Source organism: Saccopteryx bilineata, chromosome 11, assembly GCF_036850765.1.
Source record: "Saccopteryx bilineata isolate mSacBil1 chromosome 11, mSacBil1_pri_phased_curated, whole genome shotgun sequence".
In the NCBI taxonomy this organism is placed as follows: Eukaryota; Metazoa; Chordata; class Mammalia; order Chiroptera; family Emballonuridae; genus Saccopteryx; species Saccopteryx bilineata.
In genome coordinates, this window is record NC_089500.1 from 54,762,367 (window position 1) to 54,775,743 (window position 13,377).

Below are 13,377 nucleotides of genomic sequence, written 5' to 3' on the forward strand. Positions count from 1 at the left end.
GACAGACTCCCGCATGCGCCCGACCGGGATCCACCCGGCACGCCCACCATGGGGCGACGCTCTGCCCACCAGGGGGCGATGCTCTGCCCATCCTGGGCTTCGCCATGTTGCGACCAGAGCCACTCTAGCGCCTGAGGCAGAGGCCACAGAGCCATCCCCAGCGCCCGGGCCATCTTTGCTCCAATGGAGCCTTGGCTGCAGGAGGGGAAGAGAGAGACAGAGAGGAAAGAGCGGCGGAGGGGTGGAGAAGCAAATGGGCGCTTCTCCTGTGTGCCCTGCCCGGGAATCGAACCCGAGTCCCCCGCACACCAGGCCGACGCTCGTAACTTTTAAATGTCCTAGGTAGAAAACAGAAGGTAAGGGAAGAGAGGAGGATCTGGCCATGTAAGTCTGGGAAATACTGTCTTAGAGTTTTAAAATACGGTGGTTTTTAGCTCCTTTACCGGGCAAATAGTCTTTGTGATTATCCAACAAGGCATCAAAATATGTAGCATTTCTCAGATGTATTTGACCTTGTAGGACCTGCAGAAAATGCTGATTAATGAATCAAACTGCATATTTGTTAAGATAATTTTATTTTCTTTAACACAAATTTGAATGATGTTATCATAATTATTGTCTTTAACTTACACCACAGTCTTGCCTGAATTCCAATAGAGATACAGATTTTACTTCTCTCTTCTATACAAAGACAGTCTCAGTGGTTCAAAGCAGACAGATAACTTCCCAGAGGATTTTCTGGAAACTGGTACAACCCTAAGTTGGACATACCACACGGGATCTAGGAGGATTGAAGAGGTGGATCTCATTAAGTCTATGGCGACACCATAGCCACAGAATTAAGCCCATTTATAAACCCTGGTTCAAGCCACTTCCATGCCCAACATGCTATATAATCTTTGTATTAATAACTTACTAGATATAGTTTAAGAAGGCAGCTATAACCAGGCATGTAGCCCTTTGAATTGGACTACTCAGAAATTAATTTTCAGGCAGATATAATTTTTCATTATATCAGCTGAAGGATATTTCTGGGGGGTTTTTTCCCCTGGATTTTTCTATCCTATTGACCACTCTAAAATACACACTTACCAAATTCAGATTCTACCTGTACTGCTTCCAGCTCCTGTGGAAGATTGGGTTTTTCTCTCTAAGCAATCCAGGACCTTTGTGGTCCCAGGCGTGGACACAGAGGGTTCCTCACATCAGGCTCTCTGGAGATAAACGGGTAACTGTTTCTAAGACATATCTTGATGTTCTTTTAAAAATCAACTTTATTGAGATACAATTTACATACAATAAATACACCCACTTCAAATGGTTTTTTTAAAAAAAAATCATACATCCATGTGATCAAAACCACAATTAAAATCTGAAACATTTCTATCACAACTTGTTACCCTTTGTCATCAGTGTCCTCAACCCCCGGCCCACTGTAACATCTGATCTGTTTTCCCTTTCTATAATTTTGTCTTTTTCAGAAAATTTTATAAATAGAATAATGCAGTATGTACTCTTGGACCTGGTTTCTTTGACTTAGCATATTTTTAAAATTTTGAGGGTCTACCAATGTTGTTGCATATTTCAACAGTTCATTCTTTTTTAGTGCTGAGTAGGATTTCATTGCATGGATGGATGTACTGCATTTCTTCATCCATTTACGTGTTGATAGACATTTGAGATGTTTCCAGTTTAGAGCTATTATTAACAGTGCTGCTATGAACAATAGTGTTTGGTGAACACAACTGAAAACCTTCCTGTTGCCATTTGTTTTCAGTTCTTTGGAGTGAATGTATAGCAGTGGAGGAAGTGCAGGTTGTATGGTTACGAATGAATGTAACTTGTTAAAAAAAGCCTTTTCTCCAAAATGACCAGACACCTTTATATTTCCATTAGCAATGTATATTGCTGCACTGGAGCAAGTATTAATAAATAACTTTTATTAATACTGTAAATATTTCTTAATTTAAGCCTATATTTCTGGATGACTCGTTTAACATTTTTCATTACTTTAACATTATTTTTATTTCATATTGACCAAAATTTATTTTCAAACATTCAGTGCTAAAGAAATTTCATGGGGAAAGAAATCTCATGAGCTCAAATGTATTTTAAGATTTTTTTTTTTTTACAGAGACAGAGAGAGGGATTGATAGGGACAGAAAGACAAGAATGAAGAGAGATGAGAAGCATCAATCATCAGTTTTTCGTTGTAACACCTTAGTTGTTCATTGACTGCTTTCTCATATGTGCCTTGACCATGGGCCTTCAGCAGACCAAGTAACCCCTTGCTCAAGCCAGCAACCTTGGGTCCAAGCTGGTGAACTTTGCTCAAAGCAGATGAGCCCGCGTTCAAGCTGGCAACCTCGGGGTCTCGAACCTGGGTCCTCTGCATCCCAGTCCAACACTCTATTCACTGCGCCACCGCCTGGTCAGGTATCAAATGTATTTTAGTTTGAAAATAAGTTCCCCTTAAATATACAGAATTATTAAAAAAAGCTCTGCTGTCATCTTTTGTCAGATATTTTGACCCTGTCACCAGACAGAATTTTTGACCACCTGCTATAAAGTGCAGGGCTCCTCCCCAATCCGGAGGGGGGAATGTTGTTTCAAGGGAGAATAATATTTTATTTCACCAAAGCCTGGTTGAATCCAGTGGGCAAGGTGAGATTGACAAATGTCTGCTCAATATTCAGTGTTTTCTTGCTTTATAAAAGAATTCTGCTTTTGTTTAGTCTGAGAGTGTGTCCAATGACAAGACTGTGTTTCCCAGACTTCTTTGTAGCAAGATGTGGCCTAGTGGTAACCTCCTCTGGTCCACAAGCAGTAAAATGAAATGCTGATGGGACCTCCAGGAGGCTGCTGATAGGAAGCCATCCCTCTGTCTGCCCCCCAACCCCTGCCTTGTCATTGCTCACCTGGCAGAGGTGATGGCAAAAGCTTCAGAGGCCTTGTGATGCTCTTGAGCAGGGGTCCCCAAACTATGGCCCGTGGGCCGCATGCGGCCCCCTGAGGCCATTTATCCGGCCCCCACCGCACTTCCGGAAGGGGCACCTCTTTCATTGGTGGTCAGTGAGAGGAGCACATTGACCATCTCATTAGCCAAAAGCAGGCCCATAGTTTCCATTGAAATACTGGTCAGTTTGTTGATTTAAATTTACTTGTTCTTTATTTTAAATATTGTATTTGTTCCCGTTTTGTTTTTTTACTTTAAAATAAGATATGTGCAGTGTGCATAGGGATTTGTTCATAGTTTTATTTTTATAGTCTGGCCCTCCAACGGTCTGAGGGACAGTGAACTGGCCCCCTGTGTAAAAAGTTTGGGGTCCCCTGATATAAATGGTGATTGTTTTAAGCCACTAATTTCTGGGATTATTATTCAGCAAAGCTCACTGATATGTATTCCTGTGAATATTTGAAATAAAATTTCCAATGTGTCTTTATTTTTTCCTTCTCCAAATATAAAAGAAGTAGAAAGGAGTCTTCATAGTACAAAATTTCTTCCCACTAAAGCATCATGTCTGGGTCAACCAAACATTGGTAGGAATGAAGGGTATCTTTTGTGTTCACACTGAGGTCATTAGACTAACTGCCTTCTTATTTTGTGTTGGAGCAAATGCCTGACCATCACTGTATTTCTCCTCTTTTTATAAATGATGTTTTGTTATATATTTTTAATGCCCTGCTAAGCCTTGTCATGAGCACACTAATCCAAAGTGAACTGCCAGGGCTTTAGGTACCTGGGCTGTGAGGCTCAGAGCGAATCATTTATTGCCCCACCACCACCACCACCACCACCCGGTGGAAGCTGTTCCCTTCAGCCCCGTGTAACAGCCATGGGCTCAGAGGTGGGTTTGCTTCCAATGCAGAATAAATAGCAGACTGCTTTTATTTGCAAGCTTCAAAGTTTGTTTTTGAAATATGTTTGTGTTTTCATAAAATTCTTGAGGGTTTTTTGGGTAAGTAAAAGGGATAGGTTAACTAAATTATTTATTTTCTGAGGTCTCACCTCATGCGGAGATTTGACAGTGGCTGTGGCGGGCTTATTACAAGTAGACAAATTAGAAGGCCTCTACGGGAGGTCCATTTAATGGTGCTATGAAAACTCTCTCAAGTAGCTGTCTCGTGCTTGTCTCCATGCGTGGATTCACTTCATTAGCTTGTTATTTCTTCTGATCTTAAAGGTTTTCTCATGTTTAAGAGTTCTCATTAGAGTAAATCTCCCTGCTATTATACCATAGTGCATCAGTGGGCAATAGCTGATAGCTAGTGAGGAGGAGGACTGTTTGAGTGTAGGATGTAGAATGGGTCTTCAGAGAGGCAGATTTGTTTCACTATGTTTTGGGGGTCCTCCCACTTTATACTCGAGAACTATTCTCTGGAAGGCTCTGCCAGTTCCTAACCACTGTCTCCAACTCTCACCTTCAGCAGATGACAATTTACTTTGTTTTTGAGATCTTAGTGTTCCCTCAGAGCGGCTTTATTACGTTATGGGGTTTGTGTTCAAACACAGAATCTCATAAGAATTCTCAGAGGTCATCTGTTTTGATCCTCCCTCCACCCAGATTCTATAAACAAGGAAGTGAAGACCAAAGAGCAGAAGTGACTTCCCTGGCTCTGAGCCTCCCCACCAACTGCCTTGCTCTTTTCCTTAAACACACACGCGCAGGCGCACATGCACACACACACGCACACGCACGCACACCGCTAGTCAACCCTTGAAAAAATAAAACCTAGAAGCCAGAGGCCCTGAGGCAGAGAAACAGAGGAGATGGAAACTTCCGTCTGCCGCAGAGCAGGTGAGGCCGCTGAGGGCCTGGAGCTGAGGGGCCCTCTGCCTCCCGCTGGACGCAGGCCCCTCGCTGCATCTGGTCAGGGCTCTGGCCCAGACAACACCGTCATTCCGGCCCCCTCCTCCAAAAGGAAGATAACAGAAAGCTTTAGGTTGGTGTGGAATAAGAAAGATCGCAGTTAGCATCTTGGAAACTTACAAACATCAAGTTAGAAAAGGACAGTTCCCAGAAACGTTCTTTGGGTTGGCCTGTGTTGACAAGATGCTGATTCTAGAAGGCAGAGCCCAGACCCAGCCCGGGACTGCGCCGCTCCTCAGCGTGCCCAGCCTCTGTGTCCAGCGACGGCGGTCTCTGCCTCTGCCGGGAGAGTTCCCGCTCATCCACCAGCCTTGCCCCCGAGGTCATCCTACAAGCCTCCTATTGCATTCAGCTTGTCCTTGAAAGACAAAACAGTGAAGTTAAACTTTCAGGCTTGACGCCAGACTGGAGGCTTCAGCTCCTACTTGTGCTGCCTGCCAGCCCTGCGAACTCGGGAAGAAACTGTTTCCTCTTTAGCATGGAGAGAACAATACGGGAAAATCAGCTCGTATGGTTGCTGAGAGGTTCAGTGAGTAAGTGTGTCCATAAAGCACAACAGCTCCCAGCACTTCCAAACAATCTAAGTGCAGAGGGTCCGCAGTTACGAGGCAGTCCCGTTCCTAGACAGTGACTTAACCCGAATATTGGTGTAAGTCAAAACACACCCCAGCCTAAGTCACCTACTTATCCTAACACAGTTGTAAAATCATAATCTGTAGCATAAAAACACAACTAAAGCCACAGGAAAAGGAAGAAGACATAAATATACTGTACCTTACACTGTACTGCACATTCTTCTGCTGCACGCAACCAAACTAGTTCGCCCACGTAGTCCATAAGTACCACATTAACTGTGTGAGCCGAAACACTCACGCCTCAATTTTTTAAAGTTTTTATGGGAGTGAAAGTCGTAAACTCGAAACGTGGTATGTCGAAACTTTGGTAACCCAAGGACACCCTGTAGTTGCGAGGATTCTGTAGTTTTTCTGGCAGACTTAGGTCTTGTCTCTGGAATTCTCCTGCTTTCCTATTTGTGTCTTAACATTTAACTTACTATGCCCTTCTCCTTGCTACACTGTGAGCCCTCGAGAGAAGACTGTCCTTCCTCTTTCCTTTTCACTTCAGAACCTAACCCAGTACTGTCCTTCACCGCTTAGCGATGAAGGTACATTTCGAGAAATGCATCTTTGAGTGATTTTTGTCATGTGAACATCATGGGGCAATTCACACTAACCCAATGGTCTAGCCCAGTGGTCCCCAACCTTTTTTGGGCCACAGACCAGTTTAATGTCAGAACATATTTTCACGGACCAGCCTTTAGGGTGGGACGGATAAATGCACAAAATAAAATTATGCGACCGGCGTAAAAACTGTGGTATTTTAAAATATAATTGTCGAATTTACGAGACAAGCGTCAAGAGTGAGTCTTAGACGAATGTAACGAAGGGAATCTGGTCATTTTTAAAAAATAAAACATCGTTCAGACTTAAATATAAATAAAATGGAAATAATGTAAGTTATTTATTCTTTCTCTGCAGACTGGTACCAAATGGCCCATGGACCAGTACCGGTCTGCGGCCCAGGGGTTGGGGACCACTAGTCTAGCCTACTACACACCTCAGCTACATGGTTCAGCCGATGGTTCCTCAGCTACAAACCTGTACAGCAGTACTGAATACTTTAGGAAATTGTAATGCTGTGGTAAGTATTTGTGTAATCCATTGCACCATGATGTTAGAAGGGCTACAATGTCACTAGGTCAGGGATTTTCAACTGGTGTGCCACAAGAGTGTGCTGCAAGAATTTTTAAAACATTCAATACCTGACTATTTAGTCAGGGTACTGACCTCTTTTCCCTTAGAGTGTCAAATTAAAAAAAATTACAGCCAACACAATAGCTATTTGGTATGAAAAATTCAAAATTATATCCCTTTTTTTTTGTCAGATTGGCAAAAATATATATTTTTTGGCATGCTGTAGAATTTTAGAAATTAGTTTATGTGTGCCATGACATGAGAAAGGTTGAAAATCTCTGTACTAGGTCACAGGAGTTTCTTAGCTTCATTATAATCTTATGAGACCATCGTCTTATATGCTGTCTTTCGTTACTTGAAATGTCCTTGTGCTGCACATGATTGTACTAAACACATAGTAGGTCCTCTGAAATATTGTTTGAATGAATAAATGATTCAATGATTTCATAATATTGAATAATAGCAAAGCTTACATTTTTTAATATGGCACTCAGACTCCTTCAGAATATGACTACAATATCACTTTTTAATCCCCTTTGCTAATTTTCCACCTCCACACTTTATATTCCATCCATAAAAGTGTCACGTGCTATTTGCTGACATAATTTGCACATGCTGTTCCCACTCTCATAGAACATGTCCTTCCCCTCTTGCTCTGCTTGCTGAATTTCTTTACGTCCTAAGGCCTCCCTTGAATACCACCACCTCTGTGAGTTCTGCCACAAGCCTCCAAGTCCCAAGTCAGAATACATTGCTCTTTTGATGTGTTCTCCTAGTTCTTTGTTCTTTAGTGCGCCGCTTGTGAAAATAAATGGCGGTTGGTCTCTCTCCCTCCTTTAGTTTGTCAGCTCCTCCTGGAAAGAGAGCATCTAGACTGCCAGCTCTTCAATAAATATTTGTTGAAAGTTAATGCCTGTGACTTTGCTGCTTTGGGTGATGTTTAGATTTCTCTCTGCCACATCTAATCAGGGTCCTGTGGGTTATTTCTCTGGCCAAGCTAATCAAAGGCATTCAACGGTACTAACTAGGTGGTCTTGTGCCTGGTGGAGGCACAGACCATTAAACTTCACCCTGGTGTTCAGTGAGCTGTTTAATAAGCCAGATCTTTTCGGGGAGCTCCTTTTGTTGTTCTTCTCTGCACTGTCTCCTCAAACCTGAGCCAGTGAATCGGAAATATACTTACTTATGGAGCTGACATGTGCTGGAAACCGATGTGTTTAGCATCCTTATTGAAGTTTTCTTTTACTTAGCCTAACTAATTTTTATTTATCTATTTTGGCATGGCCAGAATAATAAGTTTATTTTCACGAACCTCAAACTAAAATTTATAAATTTATTCAGATTTGAATGCAGACAACAACACACCACTTTGCTCCTGTGATGTTACCAAAATAAATGACGGATATTTTCATCTCATATTACACTTGTGGTAGATTTATGCTTATTGCTACTTCAGAATTATATAAGGTAGTTAATAGGCCAGATTTATTTGTGTATGTTGGAGTTTTTTCTCATTCTTTTCATGGAAGAGAGGATTTTGACATTTTTAAAGAAATTATAGGTTCTTACAAATAATTCTTTTTTGATTTCTGGAGAGATCCTAACACACTGCCTTGTAAAAATAAATAATTTTTCGTCTCAGATTAATGACAATCTGAGAGGTTTGTCTGTATGTGCTTACGGGCACTGATATTTAAAGTCAGTTTTTCGGGAAATAGGAAAAGAAGAGAAATAATGCATAAACATTGCCCATTGTGGGCACCGGAACCCACATGTGACCCTTGAACTGTTAGCTGCCTTTTCCACTCAGTCATCCCGCGTCAGAGACCAAGACAGCTGACCGGTCTCAACAACCCCGTTTTTGAGCTCTTGTTTCTCTTGACCTTTGTGTGTCTCCCCTGCCTCTTTCCAAGCCTAACTTCTACATCAAAGTGTCTTCAGAGGTTATTATTTTCTTGATTGGGCTTAGTCATATGAAACCAAAGAAAAAGCAGGTACACCTTTTCCACGTTCTCTGAGGCCTAATATTTTCAGACTTGTCTTAGATTTAATCACCAAAACCACACACACGCACACACGCAGGCACGGGCTCACATAGAGGGAATGACTTAAAGTAAGAGGTTAATGTAAGCACTACTTTTGGGCCAGATATTTCAAAACTAGTTTGTTTGTTTTTTAAGTATTAGAGCTTTGTACTAAGAAACGTAATGTGACTTTAAGCATTAGTTTATATTGAACTTATATCTATGTTAAAATGAGTTGATAAGTCTTAACTTCAAGTATAAAAATAAGGACCATAATAAATTTCAAACCAATCTTTACACATGCAAGAGAAGGATGCAGTATTGGTTTTGTAACAACTTGCATCACAAGACCAGATACAATCATGTTGCGGATCTCAAGCTCTATAGTTAAAGATAATCTTACCGAGGCATCATTATCATGTAAAATTACAAACAGAGATGTGACCTTTTAAATGGTCATAGTAACCACAAGTTAATTTTCTAGAGAGCTGGTTGTCTAGAAAGAGAGTTTCTACAGTCTCATTCAGATACCACCGGGTGGATAACACTATTCCCATATTATAGATGAGAAAATGGAACTCAGGGAACATATAAGTAATTGCTCAAGATTACAGACTGTTAAACTAATTTGAAACCCATATGTGTTTGGTGGCAAAAAGTATGTAGGTACAATGCCATCATCTTTAATAATTGCTTTCTCTTACTTATCACCTTCCTACTAATTACCAACTCCTCTGAGCAAAGCTGGACCAGTGTGTGGAGAAAGTTGGCAACTCAAAGAATGTTCGGTTGAGTATGGACTCAATGAGCTAAATGTACTTGTCTTTGGTACAATTTCTTAAAGAAAAAGTCTAAAGACAAACTTAAATGGGTGAGCCCAAAATATATGAAAAGATTTATACTAAGCCCTTCTCTCCTCACGAGTGGACTATTTTACCACAATCTCCTAACTGATTTCCGCATCTCAATGACCTCATCTCTGGTCTGTTTTTTATTCTGCCTCCAGGTAACTCTTCACAAAGCAAGATGCTCTTCTCATAAAAAAAAAAACAAAACTGTGGTTTAAAATTCAGATCTCTCTCTCTCTGAAGAACTATAGTAGGTTATTTATACTACTCATGTGATGCTTAACTTACACCATCTTGTGGTTTAGCAATATATACACAATTTATATTTCTTTACAGAATGTAAGCCCTTTTAAGGAGTGAGCCTTTAAGCATGTGGCCAAAGGAAACACTTCATAAATAGTTATCAAACTTGGAACTTTCCACCGGGCAGAAGAAAATGCCGAATTTTTGTTCTGTGGCTGGCTCTTCACATGGAATCAGCTCAGCCATGCTGCGAGTTCCTGAACACCTCCTCGTCTCATCTTGTTTTTTGGTAATCCAGGCCTTCCTCCCTCCTTCCCTTATTCCAACCACTCTTCCTGTGCATTTCTTCCATGTTCCCTCGAACTTCCTGTCACTAAACCCTACCTCTGGTCTTGCTAACTAGATTTGGTGGCACATCATCCAGTTATGATTCTCAAACTCAGATTCTTGGCATCTTGTTTTGGAACTGGTCATTATCAACAAACAGCCTTATAACTTATGCCAGTAATTACATTCTGATCTGTGGAACAAATACTAACTGAGACAGCCCACCCAACTCCCAGCCAGGGAACATCAATACAATATATTGTCCAAAATACATAAAATACTTCAAATTTATTATCCTCTGATTACCAAGCCGTATTTTCTCATTATAATACATATTCCTTAGAAAAAAATATTGGTGGCAAAACATGAATCTCATCTAAGAATTTAACCAATAATCACTCAGTTTTAAAAAGCTATAGTTTTAGGCCCTGGCTGGTTGGCTCAGCGGTAGAGCATTGGCCCGGCATGTAGATGTCTAGGGTTTGATTCCCAGCCAGGGCACACAGGAGAGGTTCTCATCTGCTTCTCCACCCCTCCCTACCCCTTCTCCTTCCTCTGTGTCTCTCTCTTCCCCTCCTGCAGCCAAGGCTCCATTGGAGCAAAGTTGGCCCTGTTGATGAGGATGGCTTCATGGCCTCCACCTCAGACACTAGAATGGCTCTGGTTGCAGTGGAACAACACCTCAGATGGGCAAAGCATCGCCCCCTGGTGGGCGTGCCTGGTGGATCCCGGTCGGGCGCCTGCGGGAGTCTGTCTCTCTGCCTCCCCTTCTCACTTCAGAAAAATACAAAAAAAAAAAAAAAAAAAAAAAAAAAAGAAGACTAGAATACTTCCACTTTAATATTTTACATTTTAGGACATGCAACATTTAGTTATGCACATTTCATTTCTTAGCATTTCTGAAGAAGTCACTATGCTTTCAGAAATAAAAAAGGGAGAAGAAAAGATGAAGCAACGTCTGCGGCATCCAGGGCTTTAAGAGCACGGGAATCACGTGAGCTGCTGCGGGGCTATAAGCAAATCTCAACACGCATGGAAGAGCAGATTCCCTGGTTCATCCATATAGTGAACAGAAAGTACAGGCGGCCAGAAGAGCCTGGTGTGAAGTGATTATATAACAGAGCCTCTGGCGACCAGGCCGAAGGTCTATTTCTGGTTGTGGGACTCAAAACGTATTAGGACTAAGGAGCTTGTTTACTTGCTTTTATTATTAATGAGTATGTTTTTATTTGCCTTCTTACAATAACTATTTGTTACACTTAATTTTTTTATTGGTCTTCAGGAGTATATACATTGTCAGCATTTGTTTTCACAGGGCCTCTCTTGCTTTCTTTTTAATATTAATTGACTTTTATTGAGATATAATTGACATATAATATTGTATTAGTTTTCTTTTTTTTTTGCTTTTTTTTAGTTTTTAAACATTGTATTAGTTTTAGATATATAACATAATTTTATATATGCCCAATATTATTCAGTATAACTAAACATACCACAATAGTTAACACCCCCCGCCACACATGGTTACAATTTTCCCTCTCCTTGTGATGAGAACTTTTAAGATCTATTCTCTTAACAGCGTTCACATATACAATACAGTTTTATTCTAAGGTCACCATACTATTTATTCCCCCCCAGGTCTTATTTATCAGATAACTGAAAGATTTATACCTTTGACCACTTTCACCCATTTACTTTACTGGGAAAGTACTAAGAGCAGAGAGGTTTACAGCAGAATTCAACCGAAAGGTAGAGAGTCTATCCTTGGGTAACACACAAGTCCTACTAACGTTTTGCCGAGAGTAATATTTTTTGGAAACAAATGCAATTAAGGTTGAGATTTGCAAGGATTTGTGTAATCGTTTGTAGAGTCTGAGAGGGCTGACACTGTATGAATGGTTGATAAAGTGCCTGCACTTCAAGTCTGAACAACGAGCAATCGCAGCACGAGAGACCAAGGGCTCCCAGAATCATTGGGCAGGCCCACGGCCTGCGCTGCTGAGCACACAGTAGGAAACAGGTCGGGCAGAGCGTGAACAGGGAGGAAAGTTAGCTAAAACTCAGAGGCCCCATTGCCTTTGTCACGCGCAATCAAATGTTTGAACAAGTGACAATACCAAATGCATGTCATACAACATTTACAGTTTTTATTTGAAAGTAAGTGCATATTTGAACTGTATATATACTTTATTCTATAAGTTTATTTTCATTTCCTAGCACTTTTGGTCCTTTTTATAGAATTCTTGGATAAAGAAAGGTCTCTTCGGCATAATGTGAATGGTGGTCATCAGAAGTTGGAGGACACAGCTGGTGGCTGTGTTTCTGTAAATAATCAAGGAGTGCCAGAGAGTCTCCCCATCGGCCAGGAGGGCGTAGAGAGAGGTTCTTACCGAGAGAACACCAAAGGCTAGAAAGTTGAATGGTTCGGGCCTGAATGTGCCACAAGCTAGTACGATAATAGGATTTTTTTTTCCCCAGAAACAGAGAGAAAGTCAGAGTGAGGGATAGACAGGGACAGACAGACAGAAATGGAGATAGATGAGAAGCATCAATTATTAGTTTTTCGTTGTGACACCTTAGTTGTTCATTGATTGCTTTCTTATATGTGCCTTGACCATGGGTCTTCAGCAGACCAAGTAACCCCTCTCTGGAGCCAGCGACCTTGGGCTCAAGCTGGTGAGCTTTGCTCAAAACAGATAAGCCTGCTCTCAAGCTGGTGACCTCGGGGTCTCGAACCTGGGTTCTCTGCATCCCAGTCCAATGCTCTATCCACTGTGCCACCACCTGGTCAGGCAACATAATTGGATTTTAAAAAGCCTCTTCTATCACTGTAAGAACCACTGCTTGAGCAAGGAGAAGAGATGGTCCTTGAGACAGGAGTCCACCATTGTCCCAGTTCGCACACCTGAATAACCCTCTTTCCTGTCGCACAACACATGTCCCTTGAGTTTGGCTTTTGTTAGGCAGACAGTCCAACCTGCGTTTTTGTTACAATTGTACTTGTTCTGCTCTGAGCTGAGGTGAACAAAAGCCAAGAATAAAACCTTTGGTGTAGATTGTCTTTGGTGGAGAAAGGCAGAGAGATGTTGGGATTGGCCTATTGTTTTTCTATCCAGACACCAAGCAGGAGTGTGTTCATAACAAGGTCATCAGCTAGAGCTGATGAAAAAGAGCAAAGAAACACTCAGTGTACTAAGATAGGTCAGATGACCAGAGTGTAAGAGACGATGAGCAGATTTCCCAGGTGGGAAAACTGTCACAAAGAGCCAGTGAGGGGGGTTAAGCCACTGATTACCCTTTCTGTATACAT